The following is a 14046-nucleotide window of genomic DNA, read 5'->3' as shown; positions in this document are numbered from 1 at the left end:
TCGAGATGTTCAATCACTCATTAACTTTCAAAAAATAAAGCCCAGTCTGACATCAGATCTCTGAGTCCTGATCATTATTTTGCTGAAAACTCAACATGTAATCGGTTAAATTAATGAACACATTTGCATAATCACGTATTTCTATTTCCTTTTTTTCCCTTAGCCTACTAGTTCAGCTAAGCCTTGAGCGCCGTCCCCCTCGCGCTGTTGTGTGCGCGCGCGTGTTTTTATTCGTGGTCGCTCTGTCAGTCATTCCCCTGTCAGCGCACATCAGCATCACTCTCGCCGTTGACAGGGTCTGATGGTGGAGCAGTGTAACCCGCGGTGACGTGTGGCCACTCAAATATGCAAAACAGGGCGTCTGGACAATGGCCGAGCTGTCAGAAGAAGACGCAGTATTCGCTGCGAGGAAGACCGCAACTGGGGTCAGTGGAGATGTATGCAAATCCGACATTTCAGACTTCATTTGCATAGGCCTATGTACACATCATTTTCAAAATATATATTTTAGGTTCATGCTCTCCTGCAGTGGCCAGAAATAGTCCAAAATGACCCAACCCACACTGAAACTTAATTGTGTGTGCGTGCATGCGGTTGTGTGTGTCCGTGCGCGTGCGTGCGTGCGTGGATGCGTGTGTGTTACGCGCATGCGTACGTTTTAGCGTTTGGAGGAGTTGTAGAGCTGTCAGTTTTGACATGAGGCCGCTGACTGTTTGTGTGAGACAGCTTAGGGGTGTCTCTTTGGGTGCGACTGTTTTGTCTTTACCTGTCCCTGGAGCTGTGGAGTGGAGCTTGTAATCGGCCATGGGTGACATGATGCCTGGATGTTCCCGTCCCGTCCTCATCTGCATAGTGTACCATCTCTGACCCAAGGGAAGGTGCTCCACATCCATCACTCAACATTTTGATGAGCGGCCAAAATTTGCAATTCCCATACAAGTCCACAAGGATAAAAGAAGTTGTGTTGTAATGAAATGTTTAATTTTCATCTTTACTGTCATTATAATCACATCAGTGGTTTCGCATACAGTATGGTAGGATTAGAGGCAAAATGTTACAATTCCTGTATAAGCCTGCAAGGACTTGGACGTGGGCACGCAAGCCCAAATGTGAGGGGCACGGGGACCCCAGTTCGAGTCCGGCCGGGGTCATTTCCTGACCCTGCCCCATCTCTCTCTCTCAATCGTTTCCTGTCTACTCTCATACGGTCCTGTAATAATAAAGGCTAAAAAGATTTCTCCCCCCCCCCAAAAAAAACAAAAAAAAAAACCTGCAAGAATTTTTTTTAAATTGTTCAATTTTACTGTAACAATAATCATAACAGTGGTGGTATACAGTTATGTTATACATTACTGTGTGTCATTATTGTGATATTTTTAAGAAATTGTGGAGATTTTTTTTAATGGCTAAAAATTTCGCTTTCACATTAACATTACAATCTAAAACCATCTGCTTAGAAACAATATATTTCATGCTTGTGTAATTGTTGTATAAATGACAGGTTTTATTTGCTCGTCCGTGGTGCTGTATAGAGGAGAGGTGGTAGCCTAGCCATCATGGTCTTGACAGCGGATAACTCTGGCCACATGTACAGTATATAAACAGACAAGCTTATGATAACCACAGACCGTATCACACACACCGACAATGTGGTGAAAGATATATCACATCTCTAGAGAGAGAAGGACGGGACAGCAATCAGGCAGAGAGGGGGGAAGAGAGAGGGATAAAGAGAGAGAGAGTGTGTGTGTGTGTGTGTGTGTGTGTGTGTGTGTGTGTGTGTGTGTGTGTGTGTGTGTGTGTGTGTGTGTGTGTGTGTGTGTGTGTGTGTGTGTGCATGCGCACGATGTGTGTGTGTGTGTGTGTAGGTCACCCAGCTTTGGCAGGCCCAAGCTTTTGGCTCTGCTGCCCAATCTGGGTCATGGTTTTGGCAGCTCCAACGTTTCCCCAGTCCCCTCGCCTCCCCTCCCCCATAACCCCCAAGATGATCTGTGGCCACCACCCTGAGCTGTCCCCTGCACAAAAATTACACACCTGTCTGGCATGTGCCGCAAAAGATGGAGAGAGAGAGAGAGCAAGAGAGAGAGAGAGAGAGAGAGAGAGAGTGAAGAAAGCCTGCTCATTTCCCATACCTCTTCTCTCTGATGTCAGCTGGCTGTGAAATGCGAGATCTCTCTCTCTCTCTCTCTCTCTCTCTCTCTCTCTCTCTCTCTCTCTCTCTCTCTCTCTCTCTCTGCTGTGCTGTGCTGTGCTGTCCGGAGACTGTGATTAAGCACCAACTGGGTTCTGGCCAGAGCACTGGAGCTGCGCCACGCCAGCCCTGTCTGCATGTGCTGCCCAGCCAAGACTCACAGGCCCCAGTGAGAGACTGGGTGCCCACCGCCACAGCAGTACACAGTACGGCCCCAGCCTGCTCCTGCCATGCCATGCCAGCCGGTGAGATGCCCAGGAGAGAGAGAGAAGAGGCCCCTCTCTTTCAACTGCATTCATATAGCACGTGTGTGTCTGTGTGTCTGTGTCCGTGTGTGATGAAGAGAGCCAAGGCTGACATTAACTGACAATTCATATATTTTCTTATATCTATAGTCATATATACAGGATTATTTATTTATTTTATTTTTTATTTGGCCGCAGTTCGTTTCATTTTCGGTAAGGCCTACTGTTGGGAAATAAAATGCAAAAGGTAATAGGTATTTTTAGCTTTTTTTTCTCTGAGACCTGCCATACGTCATCGTGTACAGTACTGTAATTGTGGGAATCTGTGTTTTTTCCGTACTGGTGGCTACCTGTGCTCACAGTGTGGGGATCATGTGATGTGTTGGGTCATGTGAGGCAAGTCACATGACTGACTAAGTTATAAAGTGTGCATTCCAATATGTGACCTTTCATCCTCCACTTGTGCTTGTGGCCTCACGTTTTGCTGATGCCCCGCCTCCGTGGAGAAAACAATTAAGTTTCCCCGCTGTCAGCCTATAGCCACGACCACTTTTGGGGGGCTATTATTCATTCACCATCCAGTTTGCAAATGAGAAAGTGACTTTACAGATAGATATTGAAATATAATGCTGTTGTCAGTGATGTCATCACAACGTATTACTTCCTGGTACGAGGCCACAAGCACAAGTGGAGGACCCAAGGTCGCATATTGGAACGCACACAAAGTTTGGCTTGTAAAGTTTTAGGGTGCATTCCAATATGCACACTCCCGTCCTCCACTTGTGCTTGTGGCCTTGCCCCGCCTCCGTGGAGAAAGTAATAAATTTTCCCAGCTGTCAGCCTAGCCACAACAACTTTTGGGGGACTGTTATTCATTCACCATCCCAATTGCAAATGAGAAAATTACGTTACAACTGTGTTTTTGCAAGATATTGAATACATTTTCTTTCATCAATGACATCATCATGAGGTCACAAGCAGGAAAGGGAGGACGGAAGTCCGCATATTGGAATCCACACTTAAACTGGCTGAGCACACCCGATCTCATCTGATCTCGGAAGCTAAGAAGAAGTTTTACACTCTCTCTTTGCAATTTCCCACTTTGGCTAGAATAGATAGAGGTGATTGCATTATATTTTTATGGCCGACAATTTAGGTTCTGGGCTACGGCATATAGACAGTTTTATCGATTATGTGAATTTTAATGATATTTGAATTGTATTGATGTTTAAAAGTCATTATTGTCATTATTTGTATCAGTAGCACTGGAATGCTGCCTTTTCCTCCAGTGTTCCCGTGGGGAATAAATGCTCTTGCAAAGTAGGCCAATTATTGTATAGGCCTATGTATGAGCTACGTGCGCTGGTGATTGAAGTTGGGGTGTAATGTTTAGCATTTCTTTTCAAAGGGACCAGGAGTGCATTTCTCCACACCGTTGTTGCTAACTACAAGAGCAGCTTTGTTGGTTGCAATTGAATTTCCCATATAACGGACAACCAACTATGTTGCTAATTGGTTAGCAGTAACGCTTCTGAGAAACAGGGTCTTGGTCAGATCAGTACCTGACTACTGCTACTTTCGGCCAGTGGCCTCACTGAGGGGACATTGTCTTGGTGTGTACCACCGGTGTAGTATACGGAGTATACCCACTTATACATTTCAGGGATTTCAGTATACCCACTTAAAATTGATTGATCCATTGTTTTGAATAGCACAAATATATCCAGTATACCCACTTAAAATTGATTGATCCATTGTTTTGAATAGCACAAATATATCCAGTATACCCACTTAAAAAAAGCTCAAATATACAGTAGGCTATACTCACCGTAAAAAAACTAGACTACACCACTGGTGTGTACCCTGGTAACAGTGCCATATTTACAGCTATTGAATGTGCTGTGTTATCTGTGTTGCATTCTTGTGTGGTAAGTGGTTTGCTGTGTCTGTCTCAGGGCCTCCGGATTGGAGTTATGGGCACTGTGCTGGCTCAACCTTGTAGCTTCCCTTTATATACTTTTGTTACATTTTTCCGATACATTCGACCATTTAGACGTATTCATGTTCCATTAATAAACCTGAACTTGTGCACATGTCTCTTGTAAAGTGTGTGGAGGGTAGAAGCAGTTACACAGAGTAAATGGGTTTCTCCTGCTCATCCAAAGGTTAGGGGTAGTCAAAGTGAAGTGTATATATTCTGAATGTCAGGTACATATACATTAGCTCATGTAAGCTAGCTAGACCTAAATCATAAATGGGGAAACGATCATTTTGAGGTTCTGATATGATACTTGGACATTTCCTATACAGGGGTTTCTCATATGCAAACATTAGGGCTGTGCACACAGCTGAGGGTGCCTTTGCATCTTCTGATTGTTGAAAACTGCTGCCTTTCAAGAGATGCGCTCACGTGATTGGCTCCTCCTCGTAGCAAGGAGGTGTGAGAAACCCATGTATCTGGCAACACTGACTTCGTATCTACATTTTGCCTGCAATGTCCTAGCAGCAAATTGCTTTGCAATATTCAACAGGCAACAGAGAAGTCTGGTTAAAAACGTCTACATTTGTCAGACAGACAGAAATATGGCTTTGTTGGCTTTGTTGTCTATTATGATGATTTGGACGGCCCCCTACCAAAGGGCTTGGCTCCCACACTTGGCAAGCGTGCTTCTGAGGGAGTTCAATGGTGGATTACACAGCAGAGTATCTTGCCAAACAGAGAAAGTGGCGAGTCACGATAGTTAAATGGACAATTTCTGCCAAACATGATGCTAAACAATACTATAAAACATTTCTACCTAGTTATTAAACTTGCAAACATGTTAACTCTCTTTCATCTTTATCTTTGTCAACTTCTGACTCAAAAATGAGCTCACAGATTTACAGTAAAGGCAGCATGTTATGCAGTATGTGCATCAGCTTGTTTGCAGGCAGGCAATTTACACCGAGCGTTCAAGTCCATTCAAGCCCATTTGACACATTTGCAATATTTCAGAATTTTGAAAGTTCACTCTTCAGGCCTTTTAGAGTGTGTATTAATTGTATACTGTATGTTAAACAGCAAAAACCTGTGAAATTATTGGTGTGAACTACAGAATTACTGCAGAATTCTGCCTTAGTGTGTTTTTTTATCTTCATTTAGGACATTGACTGATACGTAAAAGTTTGCCAAAGTCTTGTTAAGTGTGTGTGTGTGTGTGTGTGTGTGTGTGTGTGTGTGTGTGTGTGTGTGTGTGTGTGTGTGTGTGTGTGTGTGTGTGTGTGTGTGTGTGTGTGTGTGTGTGTGTGTGTGCAGCTCCCTGAGGTGGCAGTGGGCCTGACAGAGAGCTGGAGTGCCAGCAGTCAGCTGCTTGTGTCTCGCCGCCACATGTCCTCTCACCTCTCACAAACGCCCATCGCACACACTGCCAGCACCACATGCACTATTCATGAGATCCCTAACACTCACACTTTATTTTCCCAAACAACTTGCATATATTTGTTTGGGATATGTGTGTGTTTCTCTGTGTGTCTGTGTCCACTATATGCAGGCCTGTAGTGTGTGTGTGTGTGTGTGTGTGTGTGTGTGTGTGTGTGTGTGTGTGTGTGTGTGTGTGTGTGTGTGTGTGTGTGTGTGTATGTGTGTGTGTGTGTGTTGTATGTGCGTGCGTGTTTGCGTACGTGTGTGTGTGGGTGTGTGTGCGTGTGGTAGAGTGAGCCCATGCTCCGCGCCGATGGGTATTGGGTTAAGACCCATCTGATCCTCCGGCATCCCCCCCTGCAGCGCTGCATGCACAGTGCACTGTCGTCCCGCCTTCTCATTTCAAGTGGAAAAACAAATTAATTACGTGGAAATATGATAATGCATCCTGCTGGAGGAGTCGCCCCAGCATCTCATTAGGGCAGGAGGCGGCCCGGCCCTCGCTCCCATGCATGACCCTCCAGCTAGCCAGCCAGCCAGCCAGCCTCTCTCTCTCTCTCTCTCTCTCTCTCTCTCTCTCTCTCTCTCTCTCTCTCTCTCTCTCTCTCTCTCTTTCTTTCTCTGTATCTCTCTCTCTGTATCTCTCTCTTTCTCTCTCTCTCTCTCTCTCTCTCTCTCTCTCTCTATCTATCTATCTATCTATCTATTTATCTATATATCTATCTATCTAAATTTGTATTCCCTCTCTCACTTTCTTATTCTCCACCTCTGTCTCCTTTGCTTCCTCTTAGCTCATGTGAGTTGTTTCTCCTAGGGAGCTTTGCCCTTTTTGCGAGCCGTGGACATTAGTGACGAGTCCGTGGCGGTTTGCATCAAACTCGTCCTCATTTGCATAACTGGTGGACTAATGTGTAGCTGCTGGTGAAGGTCATCATGTGAAGTGACTCTGAAGTGCCCCACCACTCATGCAAGGTACCACATGCCCTCTTCTAACCCCCCTCCTCCCACACACACACACGCACACGCACACACACACACAAAACACCCTGACTTCACACCTGAAGGGCAAGTGTCTCTCCTCTCTTCATTTGCTCATCCATCCATCTAGTGTTCATCCATCTCCACTTCAAGAGTCATGTCATGTGAGTTTAGGGATCTGGATCCCATGTGACAGTGACAGCTAAACGCTGTGGGGCCAACACTAGCTACTATAGTCAATGGCCAGAGGGGTAATACGTCCGCAGGCCCTCCCTCAGTGTTTTGGGCCCTGTTTACACCCGGGTATTTTTGAAAGCTGAGAATTTCGTTTGTACACAACCAGGCATTTTCCCTAGGAAAAAAAATACTCCTCCTATAAACTCTATAAACTAGAGAAAACTCCCATTTCATGTTTGCATGTTGGCAGAGAAAAAAATGTAGACTTGTGTCAGAGAAAGCTATGGGTATGACCTGAAAAAAGTTGAGAGCCTCAAAGCAAATTTTGGCACGAAATTTGTCAGCAAATTTTGTCACAAATTTCAATCGTAAGAAATGAATTGAAAATGCTTTTTCTTGCGCCATTACAATTTTTTGTTGTTGGTGTTTTTTTAATTATTATTACATGCTGCATTGTATGTATTTATAGTTGATGACCATAGTTTTTAGTAGCACCTTACAAAACATGTTGCTTCATAATACGTTCATATAGCAGCTTTCATAAACTGCACATAAAGCATTCATGACTGTTTCATGATACATGACAATATCATAACAAACCTTGCAAGAATATGGAAGGCAGAACGGCGACAACTTGTCAAAATAAAGGTACAGTAACCGTAACAGCATTGACATTTTTGTTCACATCACATCTGACGTTAGGTAGTCCAGTGCCAAAAAGACCAGACAAAAAGACCAGTCAAGCAAAACATTTTTATTTTATGAACAAAGTAGGCCTAGTAAATAAAGAATAATGCGAGATATTTAATTTCCTGAATACTGTGAAGTATTGTTTCTATTCTAACAAAGAAAAATTGAACAGACATACGTATTGATGACGTCAGTAGAAATTATTTGCTTGATTATGTTCCCTCTATTCTCTCTCTCACTTGATTAGCTCATTGAGTCAGATGTGAGATGATAGATTGGAATAAAAAACGGCAAATCGTGCTTTGCTACTGCTGCTTTTAAATAGAAAAGTTGTCTGCTATGTATTATGAAGCATCACATACAAACGTACAATAAAATGATACCAAAAGTCATAACAGAATGGTGAGGGGGTTTAAAAAAAGCAATTCTTGTGTTTCACATGCATCGCCTCGTGAATTACAAGTCTGTGCATTTAATAGTTGTCAAATGGTGAGAGGACACGTGAAGTGAAAAAAACAAAATCCTCAGTTGTATACCTCTTCCTGTGCCATGTTTGTGTTGGTGTTATTGCCTTGGCTGCCACTGAGCTTAAGGGCTGTTGAATCCCCTTGCCAACTGCAACAGCCCCTCCAATGAGGCCCCCTACACACACAGCAAAAACTGGAATGTTGAAATTTCAGGGTTAAACATGTCAGAGTTGATTTCAACTCTCAAAATGTCATTTTAACACATTCTGATTAAAATGGTGTTCAGTGTTGGAGTTATTTAACAGAGTTATTCAAACCCAAGCAAATCAACTCTGTAGAGATGTGAAGTGCGTCTCAGCCGAGTTAACTTAAGTTATCTTGTCAACTTGTCAACGATAGCCTAGTTGAATTTCGAATTTTACCGGTCGCCATTGCCAGAAGAACGGCTATCAGTAGGCTACCAACGTCCAGAAGAGAGGACACCGGATGGCTTATGAAAGCATTGTTTCGGTAAGTGTGCGCCTTTTATGTAGGCCTATATAAACTTTCCATAAATTGCTTTTCACTGTGTAAATGTGCGTCAGCCGTGAGTTCCTGTTTGTGGAAAGCAAGGCACATTTCAAGTAATAGGAGGAAACGGTATTAACTAGTCTTTTAAGGGGAGCAAATGAACTGCAGCGGTTTGCTGTCCTGTGGTGGATTTGGGAATATAGATGCTTGCTTTAATGAATTTTACAAAGGTAGGCTACATTGTAAAATACTTCGTCCAGGTTCTGTCAACGGTGTTTAGTTAGCTACTGTAAGTCATCCCTTCTGGGATTCATTTGGTTGCTATTTCGCTTAGTAGAGCTCATAACGGATGGTTGGCTGTTGGGCGGATGCTTTTTAGGTAATAGATTGGGCTAAGTGTGTCCACTTCACAGGCGATACCTAATGCAGGACGCTAAACTGACACAAATCTGATAAATTAGCTGACTATGTCTAGCCACATTTTCGTTTTGGGGGGCGCGCAAGCTGTCTTCGGTTACCACAAGTGTCATGTTATTTCTAGGTAAGTCGATGGACTGCGACTTGTGTCTTTCACAAGTCCGAACTCTGATAAAGACAGAGGGAGAGCTCGCGCATAATATTACTCTGGTATGTTCGGTGTGGTAAGTCGCATCATGTGCTTGGTCAGCTTGCTTGCAAGAAAATGTTGTCGCGAGCGACAATGGTTTATTGTTTGTGTCAACGGACGTTTCTTATCTCGGCTCGTATAGTGCTGCTTTGCTTGCTTGGCTAGCGTCGTAGCTCGTCTACTGCATAACTGTTTGATTATGCGGATGAAGGCTGCGTGGAAAACGGGTTATTCACCTGTCGTTGTGTTCCAAAATCATAAGGCTTTAATGCGGAAGGTTATAGTTAGCCAATTTCTCTCTTTCACGAGCAGGGATTTGTTGCTTTGTTGACACTACAGGGAAGTTTACTGGTTTAAAGAAAGTTGTGGCTAGAGCATAGGCAATAAGGCAACAGCTACTATAAGTAGGCTATGCATGATAGCTGATATCAGCCGCAAATCGTGCGTGTGTGGTAGTTCCAGAGACCGTTTAGTTCTAGTGTGACTGTGTGATATTGTACTCTGTAGTATGTGCAGCATTTCCGAAGACCGGTTGGTTTATATTTTTATTAATGGAAATGAAATATGTAAAGTTGTTGTGTGCACTACAGTAGTGAGACAAAAGCCTTTCATACATTTAGTTAAGGTTGCCTGTATGTTTTGAAGGTGTGTCTGGAAAGCCCTGTAACGTTTTGTCTTTTAAAAAAACAAAAAACTCTTCTGCTCTGGATAAGATGGATGTCTTTCCTCTGACCTGTTACCAAGACAGCTGGATGTGTAGGAAGCTGGAACTAAGTCACTGAAGAAGTAAACCTATGAAAACCGATTTGGATTGTCTGAGAGATGTAATTGACTGAGTTCAGGACAAATGTGTCAACTATATTGTAGGCCTATTACTTAAACAATAAAATCACAATAACTGTTTATTTTTTGACTGTAGGACACAAGTAAAAGGAGAAGAATGCTGCTCAGCTGGGTCGGTGAAGCTCTTGGATATCATCAGCATCTATGAAGTAAGTTTTTTATATCAATGCACAACACAACAGCAGGCGTTAATGCACACACACGCGCACACACACACACACACACACACACACACACACACAATGAGAGCTGGCCTGATATTGTTCTTTGATTCTGTGAATATGCATGGAATGCCTACTGTCTGGTGTCACTTCAGACAATTTTGCAACGATTTACTGTATGTTCTGTCTTTTTGTCTGCCAAATTCTCAAACTTGTTGTCATTCTTTTTGTCTTCCTCTTAGGGCACCGGTAGGCACAGAGTCATTCCGGTAGGCACGGAGTCGTTCCTCGATGGACGTGATGACCTGGCACCAAAACCGCTTAATGTGTATGAAGCTGTCTGCATCGAGGGAAGAACCCAGTACTGAAATGTGAGTGTATAATCCAGTTATTGTAACCATGGGTGCCAGTTGTACTATATATTTCACAGTAAAATCCCAGTAAAATCCCAATTACTATTACAATACTCAAATCCCCACTAGTTTCAACATCCAATTATATTGTTCTCACTACCACTGGCTTGTCAGGACCCAACAATGCAGTTCAGGATGAATGTATGTCAACTGTATTGTAGGCCTTAAACACTTAGGGGTTTCTTTTGCCTTAAGACATGTAAACGTTTTTATCTTTTACCTGACATGTTTCGACGGTGTTACTTCCGTCTTCATCAGAGGGAAACCCCTAAGTGTTTAAGTTAAACAGTTAGACATAATGAACTTAATACATATGTATTGTAGGCCTATTACTTTAACAATAAAATCACAATAACTGCTTATTTTTGGCTGTAGGACACAAGTAAAAGGAGAAGAATGCTGCTCAGCTGGGTCGGCGGTCACACTACTTATTCAAGAAGCTCTTGGATATCATTGGCATGTATGCAGTAAGTTTTTTATATCAATGCACAACAGCAGGCATTAATGCACACACACACACACACACACACACACAAACACACACACAAACACACACACACACACACACACACACACACACACACACACACACACAATGAGAGCTGGCCTGATATTGTTCTTTGATTCTGGAATGATGTGTATGGAATGCCTACTGTCTGGTGTCAATTCAGACAATTTTGCAACGGTTTACTGTATGTTCTGTCTATTTGTCTGCCAAACTCTCAAACTTGTTGTCTTTCTTTTTGTCTTCCTCTTTGGGCACCGGTAGGCACAGAGTCATTCCGGAAGGCACGGAGTCGTTCCACGATGGACGTGATGACCTGGCACCAAAACCGCTTAATGTGTATGAAGCTGTCTGCATCGAGGGAAGAACCCAGCACTGAAGTGTGAGTGTATGATCCAGTCATTGTAAACATGGGTGCCAGTTGTACTATATATTTCACAGTAAAATCCCAATTACTATTACTTATAGTTATTCATTCTTTTTCTGCTGTAGGACACAAATGAAAGAAGAGGACTTCTGCTCTGCTGGGTCTGCGACACTACTTATCTGAGGAGTCCTCAAACATCAGGATGTAGGAAGTAAGATCTTTTTTGTCATGCAGCCCAACAGTCCATGCGTGCACGCGCGCGCGCACACACACACACACACGTACAAAACATGCGCATGCACACTCCACTCTACACCACACACAGATAAACACACACAACCTTACAGGAAAATCCCTACTAGTTTCAACATCTAATTATATTGTTCTCACTACTACTGGCTTGTCAGGACCCAACAGCCTCTTTTTTCCAGCCCTGTCCGTCATCTCATTCTAATGAGTGCATGATCTGTTAACATGTAAAACAGAAATAGCGTGTAGCACCCAAAATGCACATGCAGTCAAGTCAGAAATAACATTTTATATATATTTTTCATAATTTACCTAAACCATATTTATGATGACTGAGATGGAAGAGCCATGTCTTGGCCTAATCATTTACACTTTTCTTTTGTTTTGCTTTTTCAAGACTTGTGGTGAGATGCCAAGAGCCGCCATGAGGGATATGCAACCTGCAGCTTCACCGTGCTTTTGGGAGATCATCTACTACGTGAACCTTGAGTATCTACAAGCCAGCTACTACAAGGTCCTGTATAAACTGTCAGTCTTAATGTTGCGACATCCCTGTCAGTTCTTTTGGACTGAATACATGCTGTGTTTGAAATGTATTATTCGGATAACCACCCATCAGGGAATACCTTGTCTGTTAATGGCGGATAGACATGCCATGGACATGCAGTGCACACTTTGATGTTTTTTATTTTAATGTTTTCTATGTTTTTCCAATGTTCTTTTTTATGTATGTTCTGTTATATGATGGTTATGTAAGTACTGTATGGAATGTAGTGACTATAGAGCCCAAGACAAATTTCAACCTGGGGACAAAAAGTTCACTCCACTCTGTTAGCGCAGTTATGGATGCACTGTAAATTTTGTAATTAACCAAAAGTACGGTGAGAAGCCTGTTTGTGCAGATGGACCTGCTGGCGGGCCTGTTTACTCATAGCTAAAAAAGCAACATATTCTCTGTGCAAAGCACATGGGCTCTTCGCAAAGGGGTTAAAGGGACACTGTGTGAGATTTTTTGTTGTTTATTTCCAGAATTCATGCTACCCATTCAATAATGTTACCCTTTTCATGAATATTTACCACCACTATCAAATTCTAAGTATTCATTATGACTGAAAAAAAATGCATTTTTCATATATGAAAAGGGGGATCTTCTCCATGGTCCGCCATTTTGAATTTCCATAAACAGCCATTTTTAGCTGCAAAACTGACTGTACTTGGACCATACTAGAAAATATTTGTTTATTACTTAGTAAACGTTCATGTAAATATCAAATTTGGCAATAGGCAACCCATTTTCAATGAGCAGCATAGTTGCAGTACCTTTTTTGACTATTTCCTGCACAGTGTCCCTTTAAACATTTTAATGTGCTGTTTTACAGTGTGCTATACAAAAGGTAAGGTGAAACTAATTTTTTGAAATTCTATAATTCTACAGTGTCACTGAAATCAAATGGTACATTGGTAAAACTGAACCATTTCCTTTAACCCCTTTTAACAGAGCCTTTACTGTCACCAATATTGTAATGACTGAGTTTTAACCTGTTACTTAAGGCTCTTGGTAATGTCATAGCAATGTTGCCATGATGTAGTTGAGTCTTTTCAGTCATGAGTGATCAGTCTTGCTGATAACCCATCTTTGCAAAGAGGATACAAAGACGCATGTAAATTCAAATGTAAATTGATTTGCATCTGTATAGTATATTATGAAATGTATTGTTAATTACCTTCATTGTTCAGCAATAAAAAATAGATCTGAAATATTATGCATTCTTGTATTTTGTTTTTTTAAATTGATCTTAATTAATGCATTGGTCAACAATTCTTAAATAAATGGTAAGCAGATGGAAGTTTGTACATTTTATACCCTCATGTTTTAACTGAATGCATTGGGGAAAAAAATAAATTGTGTTTTTGAAGACGCATTTTTCTTGGAATTAATTATTGTCATTTTAATGGTTTTATTGTCCGATTTTTAAAGTATGTTGTGTCGATTCAACCCAGTTTAGGAAGTTAAAAGGAGCTCTGATTTAGTGTTAATGTAAATCGAAATAGTGTTAATTTAACCCAGTTAAAGGAGTTAAAAAGGAACTCTGACATAGTGTTAATGTATATCGATATAGTGTTAATTTAACCTTATGTAGGGAGTTGAAAAGAAACTCTGATATAGTGTTAATGTAATTCAATGCAGTGTTAAGTTAACCCAGTTTAGGGAGTGAAAAATGAACTCTGATAAAGTTTCAATG

General features: G+C 41.9%; 2 long non-coding RNA genes across 2 annotated transcripts; both read left to right on the top strand.

Annotated features, from left to right (window-relative positions):
• Window positions 1-8562: 8562 nt before the first annotated feature.
• LOC134450274 (uncharacterized) lies at window positions 8563-11143 on the top strand. Its single transcript, XR_010035056.1, has 4 exons — window positions 8563-8658; window positions 10185-10257; window positions 10512-10640; window positions 11058-11143. It is a non-coding gene; the product is annotated as an uncharacterized LOC134450274 (long non-coding RNA).
• Window positions 11144-11478: 335 nt separating this feature from the next.
• On the top strand, window positions 11479-12309 carry LOC134450273 (uncharacterized). Its single transcript, XR_010035055.1, has 3 exons — window positions 11479-11569; window positions 11680-11765; window positions 12201-12309. It is a non-coding gene; the product is annotated as an uncharacterized LOC134450273 (long non-coding RNA).
• The last annotated feature ends 1737 nt before the right edge of the window (window positions 12310-14046 follow it).

This window comes from Engraulis encrasicolus, chromosome 6, assembly GCF_034702125.1.
Source record: "Engraulis encrasicolus isolate BLACKSEA-1 chromosome 6, IST_EnEncr_1.0, whole genome shotgun sequence".
NCBI classification, from domain to species: domain Eukaryota; kingdom Metazoa; phylum Chordata; class Actinopteri; order Clupeiformes; family Engraulidae; genus Engraulis; species Engraulis encrasicolus.
Note: the sequence above shows the minus strand (reverse complement) of the source record. Positions and strands in the feature narration are given on the sequence as shown.